General features: G+C 44.4%; 1 long non-coding RNA gene across 1 annotated transcript; it reads right to left on the reverse strand.

Annotated features, from left to right (window-relative positions):
- Window positions 1-225: 225 nt before the first annotated feature.
- LOC123958296 lies at window positions 226-3,655 on the reverse strand. The gene is made up of 2 exons (XR_006822029.1): window positions 1,729-3,655; window positions 226-1,530 (listed from the first exon to the last, which is right to left on the reverse strand). It is a non-coding gene; the product is annotated as an uncharacterized LOC123958296 (long non-coding RNA).
- Between the last annotated feature and the right edge of the window lie 6,988 nt (window positions 3,656-10,643).

A 10,643-nucleotide genomic window follows, 5' to 3' on the forward strand; every position in this document is an offset into this window, starting at 1 on the left:
TAGAAGTGAGATGCTTCATTCTGTAGCTAAAACAGAGAGTTCAACAAAGGGTGAAAAGAGGAGCTGCAGCAAAGAACAGTCAGAAATCTGGTGTTTTTTGAAAAGGAAACCATGTAAACCTAAACAACCCCTAAATAAAATTATGAACCTGAAAATGAGCAGAATATAAAACTAAAAGAAGAAAACCATCACATGCATGTTTATATTTTAAAATAAAATAAACAGTTATGATGCAAAAGTTTTTTATTTACCAATAACAAGACAAAATTGACTACATAAACAACAGAGCCCACGCTGTGTGTTCAGGATGAGCTCATCACTCAGGACAGCAGATCAAACACAAACAGATCACTAATATTGATCTGTAACACGACACACACACACACACACACACACACACACACACACACCCCTGCAGGACACACTCTGTCCTCTCTGACATTGATGACGGGAACTTGCTCTCTACTGTACATCTCTATCTTTCCCTTATCTGTTCATCTCTGCTCTGCGGCTGATTGGTCGATGTGAGAGCTGCTCACTGATTAGCCAGAAGCTGAGGCTCGGTGGCAGCCAATCAGCTCGCTCCGTGGTGGTGGTGAGCTGCATCTCGTGAGGGGTCTGACTGCCGGGAAGAGCAGTGAGGAGACGAGCATCACCTCCTCCTTCCCCACCGCTCGCTGTTTCCGGGAAACGTGTGTGTGTGTGGAGTAACTGTTCCTGCAGGATCATGACTCAGCGTTTTCCTCCCAGCAGCCTTCAGGTGCTGAGTCGTGCTCTGATTCTGCAGACCTGTAACTCTGTTGGACGGTTTGGGTCCAGTTTCTCGGACTTCAATCTGAACAGACTCACACAGGTGACAGAAGGTGACAAAAAGGAGGTCTAAAGGATCCCAAGTTAATTCAAGTATCTGCCATCCATCCATTTTCTGCCTGTTACTCGGGCCAGGTCACAGTGGCAGCAGGCTAACAAGGTGGTCCAGAGAGGCCTCTCCGCAGTCTTCAACTCCTTCCTGGGGAATCCAGAGATGTCCCCAAACCAGATGAGATATACGGTCTGCACAGCGCCTTTCTAGTCTTCCGACCACTCAAAGCGATTAACAGGCAACTCACTCTACCTCCCGGGGTCTACTAGGTGGATGTGCCCGGAAAACCCCAAAGGGAGGTGTCCAGGAAGATCAGACGCCCAGAGGAGTCAGAGCTTCTCAGCCAGGATCATCCTGTGGTTTGTCTTTAAGGTCCTTATCCTGGTTTCCCTGTAAGGCCGCCACACCGTGCGTACGAGGACCCAAAAGCAGAAAACCCAGCAGACAGGATCAGCTCAGTGATTTAATGGTATAATGCAAAAACAGGTCAAACAGAGAATACCCAGGGTAACGGGGACGGTGCAGGGAAAAGGTGCAGGCAGGTACAGATCCAGGTTCCTGTTCAAGAGGCTGGAAAGCAAAGTCACCAAGTAACGGTGGGAGTCAGGTGACTGGGACAGGTGGGAGAGTCTGGGGGCCATCAGGTGGACAGCTGGAGAACGGCAGAGCTTCAGAGAGAGGCAGAGCGGGCAAAAACAAAAGCAGAGTTAGTCTAAGAGAGGGGAGACTGTCCCGTCACAGATACCTGCAGGTTGCTGCCATATTACAACCTCAGACAGATGGAACTTACACACATTCAGCGGGAAGTGTCACCTGGTTTCAGTACTGCATGTGAAACACTTCAGTGCAGTCTGTGGATGTGTTACCTGAATGTGGTCTGATAGAAACCAGGCCGTAAACACCTGATCCAGGTTTCTGATCATTCTTTGTTTGTACTGGACATCATGACCAAGATGGGGAGAAATCAAGAGGTGCCTGCAACAGATGGTCAGGAACCTGAGAATGATGAACCAGGTTTTTCATGGTCAGTGTAAACATCATATGCTGAATGTGATCAAAAACAGGGGTGCTAGCGTGAACACAGCGACAGACTTCACGTTGTCTTCTCTCAACAGTTCCCTCCTGCATCAGTGAGATCCTTCCTTATTATATTATAAACCCCTGAGCAGTGTTTAAGTGTCTAATAACCCACAAGAATTGTGGATCTGTTGCTCCAGCTGGACCTCCTGGATCAGATCTCATGGTCTCACCTGTACCTGAACAAACACTGAGCTGAACGCCCAGTAAAATCTCCATAGTCTGATTGTCTGGTAGGATGCTGCTTTACTTTACTCAGTTATCAGGTAATGAAGCAGCTGCTGATCACCAGGGGGAGCTGTGACACCACACATCAGCTGCTTCATCAGCTGAGGGGGTAATGAAGAAAACCAGACAGCAACAGGAGTCACAGACAGACAGACAGACCCCTCCTGTCTGTCCTGACTCACGTGTCTCAGCTCAGCATCAACCATCATTCTCCTAAAATATCTGCTTCACTTCCTCCACAGTTTGACTAATGAGATTTACTCTTCAAGGACAGTTTGACGAGTTTCAGTTTAAATTTGGACCCTAAAGTTCATTTTGATATAAATCATGTTGAAATGCAGAACATCAGAACATGGAATACTTTACACATATTGTTTCCAATCTCAGTAGCTGTCATTGCATAGTTTCTGCTACTGCCACTACTACGACTCTGACAACTGCTAATAGATCCATAAATTGAAGTGCAAACATTTGCAGTATTAAAGAAAATACAGTAATCTAAACTTTTGGTCCAGGTTGCAGGAATGATGAACATGGTATTGTCATTACTTTTGAACATTTTTTAAAGGTTATTTTGTTCAAAATTTTAAATATTGATCTGATGAGCAAACACTGGTGTTTGAAGGGTACTAACTGCTGGTTGTTGTGTGTGTTGTAGTATATATTTCTGTCCTGTGTACTTTGGATCACTGTTTCTCACAGCGAGCCTGGCTTTTGCTCTCAGCAGCAGGCTGGCAGCAGGCCAGCAGTGAGTGTTTGCTGAGTCATGTTGTTGACCTACTCTCTCTTCTTACTGGAATCAGTCTGTCAGTATGAACTCTTACCTTCAGAACTTTTGTCACTTTGTCAGCCTTCATGCTTTCTGTCATATGCTCTGTTTTTCCACTCATTTCTTCATCTCAGCACGCTCTGCTGCTGTTCTGCATGTTCTGCATTTAATGTGCAGTTCAGTAGATCATCGTTTTGCCATCTGTGTTTCTGCCCTGTTAGCAGCCCAGAGGACGCTGATGTCGGTTCTTTTGTCAGCCCAACACTTTGTTCCAGAGTGAGACATCCAAACAACAGAAGTCCGTGTCATTTGCTGCTTCATGTTCCCGGGAAGATGAGATCTGATGATCATGTATGAATATCAACATGTGCAAACAACATATTTACATGTGCATTTACATGAATGAACAAGATAATAACGTATACAAACAAGAAAAAGTTTCACAAGATAATCTGTGTGAATAATAAAATGTGTAAACAAGATAATAACGTCTGCTCATCTTTCTTTCATTTTCTCGCCTGGTGGTTGTTGCTCTGCTGTGATTTCCCTTAACTGATCATTAGTCTGATCTCAGATCTGATCAGTGTCCAGGTTTCACTGTGCAGAGTCAGTAACGTGTGCTGGTGTTGGAATGAGGTCATGCACGTTGTTGTTGTTCCCGTCGAGCAGGAGAGTTAATGGGCATCGCCTCGACACATTCCTGCAGGAGGGAGGAGGTGGCAGAGAAAGTGAATCTTGTGGGAGTCTCACAGAGAGAGAAAAGACGAACAGTTTGTTTCCCTGCAGCATCTTTCTAATTTTCTTGGGAAAGCTGAGCTCCACCCTGCTTCACGTTCTCACTCTGATCTGATCTGAGGTCAGTCAGGCTGTCGGAGAGGAGGCTTCGGTGCCTCGCTCACTGGTAGGTTACAGGGAGGTCAGAGTGTTTTCTCATGAACTTCGCCACACACACTGTTTCCCAGCTGCTGCAGGGATTCAAACAGCTGAGGACACAAGACTCATTTTGAGCTTTAGCTTCTGTGCCAGTTGCTCTTCGTGCTGTTTGAAAGTCAGACGGCTGTCTGGCCAAACTCACAGTTTGACTTGCAGCAGCATTAAGTGAGTGGAAACTATTTGAACACATTTTGACTCGTCTGTGTTCTGATGTACACGATCAGCCGTAACATCATGACCTCTGACAGGGGACGTGAAAAACTCTGATTATCTGGTTAGCATGCCACCTGTCAATGCTTGAGATCTATCGCGCAGCAGGTGAACGTTGTGTCCTCACAGTTAGAAGCAGGAAAAATGGGCAGCATGAGAATTTGAGCAACTTTGACAAGGGTCAAACATGTGATGGCTAGACTGGGTCAGAGCATCTCCAAACTGGTCTGCAGGGTCAGTACCTGTCAGAAGGTGTCCAAGGAAGGAAAAGCAGTGAACCAGTGACCGGGTTATGGGAGGCCATGGCTGATTAGCTGCTTTCACACAGAGATCCCGCAATAAACGTGGAAAGAATGTCCGCCAATATGCCGCATTTATTCATTCATACTAAACAAACGTTTGCAGCACAGTACCGTAACCATGTGTGCTTTCACACAGCGATCCGGCTTTCCGGAACCAGCATAGAAAAAGACCATTACGTGTAATACAACACCGGGATGCTGCCTGTGGTTTTTCACTCTCTGTTACTACCAACAGCTCAAAGGCGGATCAAATAGGACCCCCCTTTCCGGATCTGTACCTTCCATACAGTGCAGCGACCTAGCATATTGGCGTAATACTCCTGGGAAAAAAAGGCAGTGTGAAAGCGGCTGTTGATGCACGTGGCACGTTGATGCCTTGGCGGGTAGGGGCTGTTTTGGACCAGCAGGTGGTCATAGTGTTCTGATGTAGTTTGAGTTGCAGAGATGACAAATGCACATAAGACCCTGTCATCTGCATAAAAGTGAATATTGTAAGTATGTGATGGAGTGGTAATATTGCTTATGTTATGTTAGAGTTTGAATTGGACCCACCACAGACCCTTATTCATCCCAAGAGACAGAACTAAACAGCTCAGTTTGTGAAAGATCACCAAGCTGTCAAACTGTGAGTCTGAAGGATTTATCTACTCTGAGAGCAGTGTGGCGTGGGCAGCTGTTTCAGACGTGTCAGATGATCTGTGAGAAAGTTACTTATTTCTCTCAAAGCTTTTCGAAGTATGTCTCAAAGTGGCTTCAGTTTGACCTTCAGGATTTTCAGTTTATCAAACAGAGATTTCATTGGCAGACCAGTTTGTTTCAGTATGTGTAGTATATCAGTTTAAAATGAATTTCTCATCTTCAGGGTTTCACCTGCTGCTGTCAGACATCCCTGTTAACAAGCTGCTGATTCATCTGCACAAAAAATACTTACAATTCATAACCCTAAATAACCCTGGGGAAGAAAAGCTTTCACATAAAGACAGTAGTGTGAACAGTGAAACTAAAGGCTTCAGTCTGTGAGCTGTGGTTAAAACCAGAAACCAAAAAACCCTCATCAGCAGCAGGATCTCGGCTCAGGGCGAAGAGAACCATCAGGGGGGAAACCCCGCCCGGCGTTTCTGTCTCTCCGTAGGAAGATGAAGGTCATGTGACTCTATCAGAGAGGCTTTCAGCTCCGTGACGTCCTGCCATGATGGAAGCGACGTGTGCTGATGTTAGTCATGCTGTAGTGTCTAAATGGTTAAACCAGAATTAGGGGTTAAAAGCAAACACTGATGCATGCCAGTGGAAAAACTGAAGAGCTTTTACTGATATTATCACACAAAGAAATAAAACAAGCATGTGCTCGGATGTTTAGCTAAATCCTCCTTTGTCTGTCGTCTCCAGATGCACCTCCATGAGACCAGATGATCGAGACTCTCCTCTTCAGATCTCTGTAGTGATCTCTGTGATTGTCTCTGATGCAGCCTGTCCTCAGCAGAGAAAAGGCCGTACAGGTCGACGATGTAGCAGCTTATTACGACCCATATTTGTTTTTTTTGTTAGGCCGCGACCTCTAGTGGCAGAAGAAGCCAGGTGACGTAGTATAAAGAGCGACAGTCCAGGTAAGGAGGTGGTGGGGTGGATGGATGAGTCAAGTAAACTCAGGATGTTGAGGTCTGAGTCTCTCTACCACCGTTCCACCGCGGAGTGGCCTTTTATTGTGGCCAGCCTAAGGCCTTTTATTGTGGCCAGCCTAAGGCACACCTGTGCAATCCCCATGCTGTCTGATCAGCATCTTGATATGCTACACCTGTGAGGTGGATGGATTATCTCAGCAAAGGAGAAGTGCTCACTAACACAGATTTTGAAAGTTTTGTGAACACTATTTGAGAGAAATAGGCCTTTTGTGTACATAGAGAAAGTTTTAGATCTTTGAGTTCAGCTCATGATGAATGGGGGCAAAAACAAAAGTGTTACCTTTGTAATTTTGTTCAGTGTAATTAGAGACAAAATGACAAGAATACAGAGACAGGGAATGAAAATCATAGACCATGAGTGTGCAGTAAGGAAAATACAACCAGAAGCTGTCCTCAGCTCTCTCTGCATCTCAGTGAAAACGACCTGAATAAATAAATAAAGATAAATGTATACATGAGGGAATATTTGGTGGAGGAAGTGTTCATCCTTCCAGCAGAAGTCCACAGACAGAGCCCTGAAGTTGTTCTGGAGGATTTGTCACCATCTTTGTAGTATTATTACATTAGCATAATGTACGTATTAGGCGGAGGGGAGCAGGCTTTGTTTGACTATACAAGGTCAAAACCGCTGGTCTGTGCACAGAGGAAGCAGATATACCAGAGTTTAATGCGCACACAGCACTTGTTTGTAGATGCATGCAGAAAATAATCAAATCCTGATCATCAGTGAGCAGGCTGAAGCTTCAGATCGTTCAGTCGGTAAATATTTAGCAGCAGGAGGAGGAGGAGGAGGAGGGACAAAACAACATGATTCTCATGCTCTAAACACATCTTCATCCTCCTCCTCGCTGCTGCATTAATGTGACTCCCACACACTCCTCTTCCTCCTCCTTCTCTAGAGTGTACATACTGTATGAAACCTATACCACACACACACCTTCACAGGGTGACAGCAGAGTGAGTCATCAGCATTAGATAACACATCGGCCTGAGGAGGAGGGGCTGACGATAATGATGCTGATGCATCCTGGGAGAAACAATCTGTTTTACGCTCAGGACCGTTTTAGTCGAACAGAACAGAGCTATGTGAAGGCCGTCTGAGTATTTACAGGATCCTCTGGTTCTTGTGAGGATGGCTTCGTTCTCTCCTGCGTCTCACTTAGTTTGTGGTAAATAACACAACGTGACCAAAACATCCTACAAAAACTAAAATTAAAATATAACAAATGGGGAAAAAAAGAAAAAATACATACGTATGTACAATTCAGAGGGAACTTTTTTACTGCACTACTTTTATTTGACAACTGTAGTCGTACTTTGCAGATTCAGATTATTAACACAAAAAAATCCATAAACAAATAAATGATGATATATTTAGTGAAATGAAGAAGCCTCCCAGCAGAATATGAAGCCATTAAAAGTATCTCCACCTTCATCAGCTGCAACATTAAAGTGATGAACACATGAATGCATCTGCAAATACAATCCAGTATTATCATATACATTATTCTGCATAATGAGTACTTTACTTTTGGTATTTTAAGTATATTATAATGTTAATACTTGAGTGTTTCTCTGGAAGCTTCCTGTTAAACCTCCTGGAAGCAGCTCAGTGCAGCTGCCTGCGAAAGGGCCTGATGGAGTCGAGTTTGTCTTATTGAGAATTTGATTCGCAGCACTTAACGGCTCCGGTTACTGCAGCGTTCAGTCAGCATGTGGATGTTTGTGTGGGCTGAGCTCAGAGAGGCAGAGAGCTGCTCATCAGCCCGTCACACACCGATAAAACCTGTGCAGAGGCATCAAACCGTCTGTGCACCAGCTGACCTGAGCTCAGGTGTGTGTGTGAGGAAGTCGGGGAGTGAGCCCGGGACCCAGATCACTGTGTTCTAACAGACTGAAAACTCGTTTACTTTTGGATTCAAGAGTAACGACCTCCTTCAACAATTTGTGAGGTGGAGTCGTGTTGCTGAGTGTCTCGCCTTTCTGCCAGTAAAAGCCTTTATGGACTAACATCAACATGGAGAGGAGGTTCGATCTTCAGTAACATTAGCTCCATCTCTGCAGCTCTACGGAGCCTTTTAGCCTCTTTCAGCTCCTGCTTTTGGTTTTGCAGCACATTTCCTGTCTGGTTCGGTCTCAGTGTTTCTGATGAAGCTGCTGATCAGCCAACAGACTCCAACTTCAGCGTCTTTCCTGCGCCTCTTCATGTTCAATGACAATCAATTTTGTGGATTGTAAACAGTTTGGTTGAGGTTAGCAGCTAACAGAGTTTGGTTTGCGTTAGCTAACAGATTATTTCATTATTTTAAACAGTTCAGACGTGCTTAATGTTCATTTTGGTGGGTAAAACTGTTAAATTCACATGAAACATTTTGGTTCAGGTTCCAGACTCTGATGATCATGTTGCTTTGTGTCTGCTGGATGTGGAAGCAGACACCCAAAAAAATCATTAATGCATCTTAAAGTCCAGAGAACATGTCAGAGACAGCCATAATGCTGACACGAGAAATAAGAGTTTTTGGGCCCAAATGCAGACATGGGACAGGTAAAGTCAGTGATGTTTACACATGGTGAGACTTACAGTGACGGTTAGGAAGTTAGTCCAAGTGGCAGCAACATAAATCCAGAAACAGTCTAAATCCAGAGAAAAAAAGGAGGTGAAAGCAAAGTGAGTCCAAATGACACGAGGGAAACACGGTGAACAATCCTGAGAAGTGAGACATGTGGAGAATCACTCAGAGAAACACAGCTAGAGCCACTGAAACAATGAGTATGCAACTAACAAGAGACAGACAAACACTTCCATACACAGGAGGGGTGAGGATAACAAAGCACAGGCAATAAACATCAGACAATCGGTGAATACAGAGACAGGAAGTGAAACACCAGAGGAAAGGTTTACCAAAAAACAGCAGCAGCAAAATCTAAAACACCAAGAACCCAAAACTGTGACAGAACGTGGCCTTTTAAAAAACAGACTTTTATTCCTAATAATGTTTGCAAACTCCTGACTGTTCCTCAAACGCCACACGCGGGAACAAAATCTCCACTTTACAGGAGACATCTCATAAAGCAGCAGCAGAGCTCCTACCTGCTCAGCGGAGGTTGAACCGCAGGACTGCAGCCAGGATTTAAAAAAATACCAAGGTCTTGAGTCCAAGTCTGCAAGAACCACACACTGAGAAGAAAGCCTCTAAAGATGTTTTCATTATCCATCCATCCATCCATCGTCAACCGCTTATCCTGCGTACAGGGTCGCGGGGGGGCTGGAGCCAATCCCAGCTTACATCGGGCGCAAGGCGGGTTCCACCCTGGAAAAGGTCGCCAGTCCATTGCAGGGCACATAGACGAACAACCGCTCACGCACGCACTCACACCTAAGGACAATTTAGGGTAACCAATCAACCTAGCCTGCATGTTTTTGGACGGTGGGAGGAAGCCGGAGCACCCGGCTATATATATATACATATTTTGTCTTCTGATTTAACTGTTAAATTATCTGTGAATTCTTTTGCCAAAGTCAAGGTATAAATGTGTTTTGCTGCTGATCCCCCGAAGGCTGGAATTCTACATTATCTGCTAAGATAATATGATAATATGTTGTATCCAAACCTTTCTTTAAAACAAATAAAAATGAAAAATACTGTTGAGAAACACAGAGTCCTTTATTTATTTATTTTTGGCTTAAAAGTATTAAAATGCTTAAATCAGCTCAACCAGCTCAACCTCAGAGACACCTGAGATGTTAATGACCTTATGTTTCCTCTAGCGCCACCCTGAGGACAATCCTCCCAATGCAGCTTCTGTTGATGATAAATCATCAGCTTTGTCCTGCAGATTCCATAAACATGTTCAAACAACTGCTGCTTCAACACGAAGCCAGAGGAATGAGAGGAATGAAAGGTATGGGCCGTTTAAAGGCGTGAAAATCAACGACAGAACAAACTGATCAGAGGAACCTTCTGTGTGACTTCCAGTCTGCGGAGTTATGTGAACTTGACTGACCTGCTTGGAAGCATCGTTTCCAGTTCAGTTATCATCATGAGGAAACGCCGTGCATACCGACAGCTACCTGGAATAACGAGCCGACTGACATGTGCAGAATAAAAACTGAAATTAGGAAAAGGTCAGGAAGGTCAGATCTTACTACTATGCAAAAAAAAAGATGTGAAGACTGATTTAATTTATATCCAGACATCCTGACGTGAACCCAGGGTCCAATAAGTGTTTACTTTGGGTTCAGTCCTTCAAGCCTTTACTGTAAACCATCTGGTTCCTGTAGAAATCTGGTTTCACAGCTTTGTGTTTATGCGTGTAAACAGGTTTCCAGTCAGGTTTTAAATGTGAGCAGGACTGCAGGTAGAGAGAGAGTCTCTGTAGCAGCAGAGTTAACCACATGGTACCTGGAAGTGTTGAGACCGGTCTTAAGACCACTTTTTTAAGGTCTTGGTCTCGTCTCGGACTCGACCGCATTTGTACTCGGTCTTGTCTCGGTCTCGGACATTGAAGACTCTGGATTTTATTTCAAGACCAGTCAAGACTGTAACTTTGGGAATATCAATAAATTGCTTTTGCATCGTCTG

Source organism: Micropterus dolomieu, linkage group LG19 (assembly GCF_021292245.1).
Source record: "Micropterus dolomieu isolate WLL.071019.BEF.003 ecotype Adirondacks linkage group LG19, ASM2129224v1, whole genome shotgun sequence".
Taxonomy (NCBI): Eukaryota; Metazoa; Chordata; class Actinopteri; order Centrarchiformes; family Centrarchidae; genus Micropterus; species Micropterus dolomieu.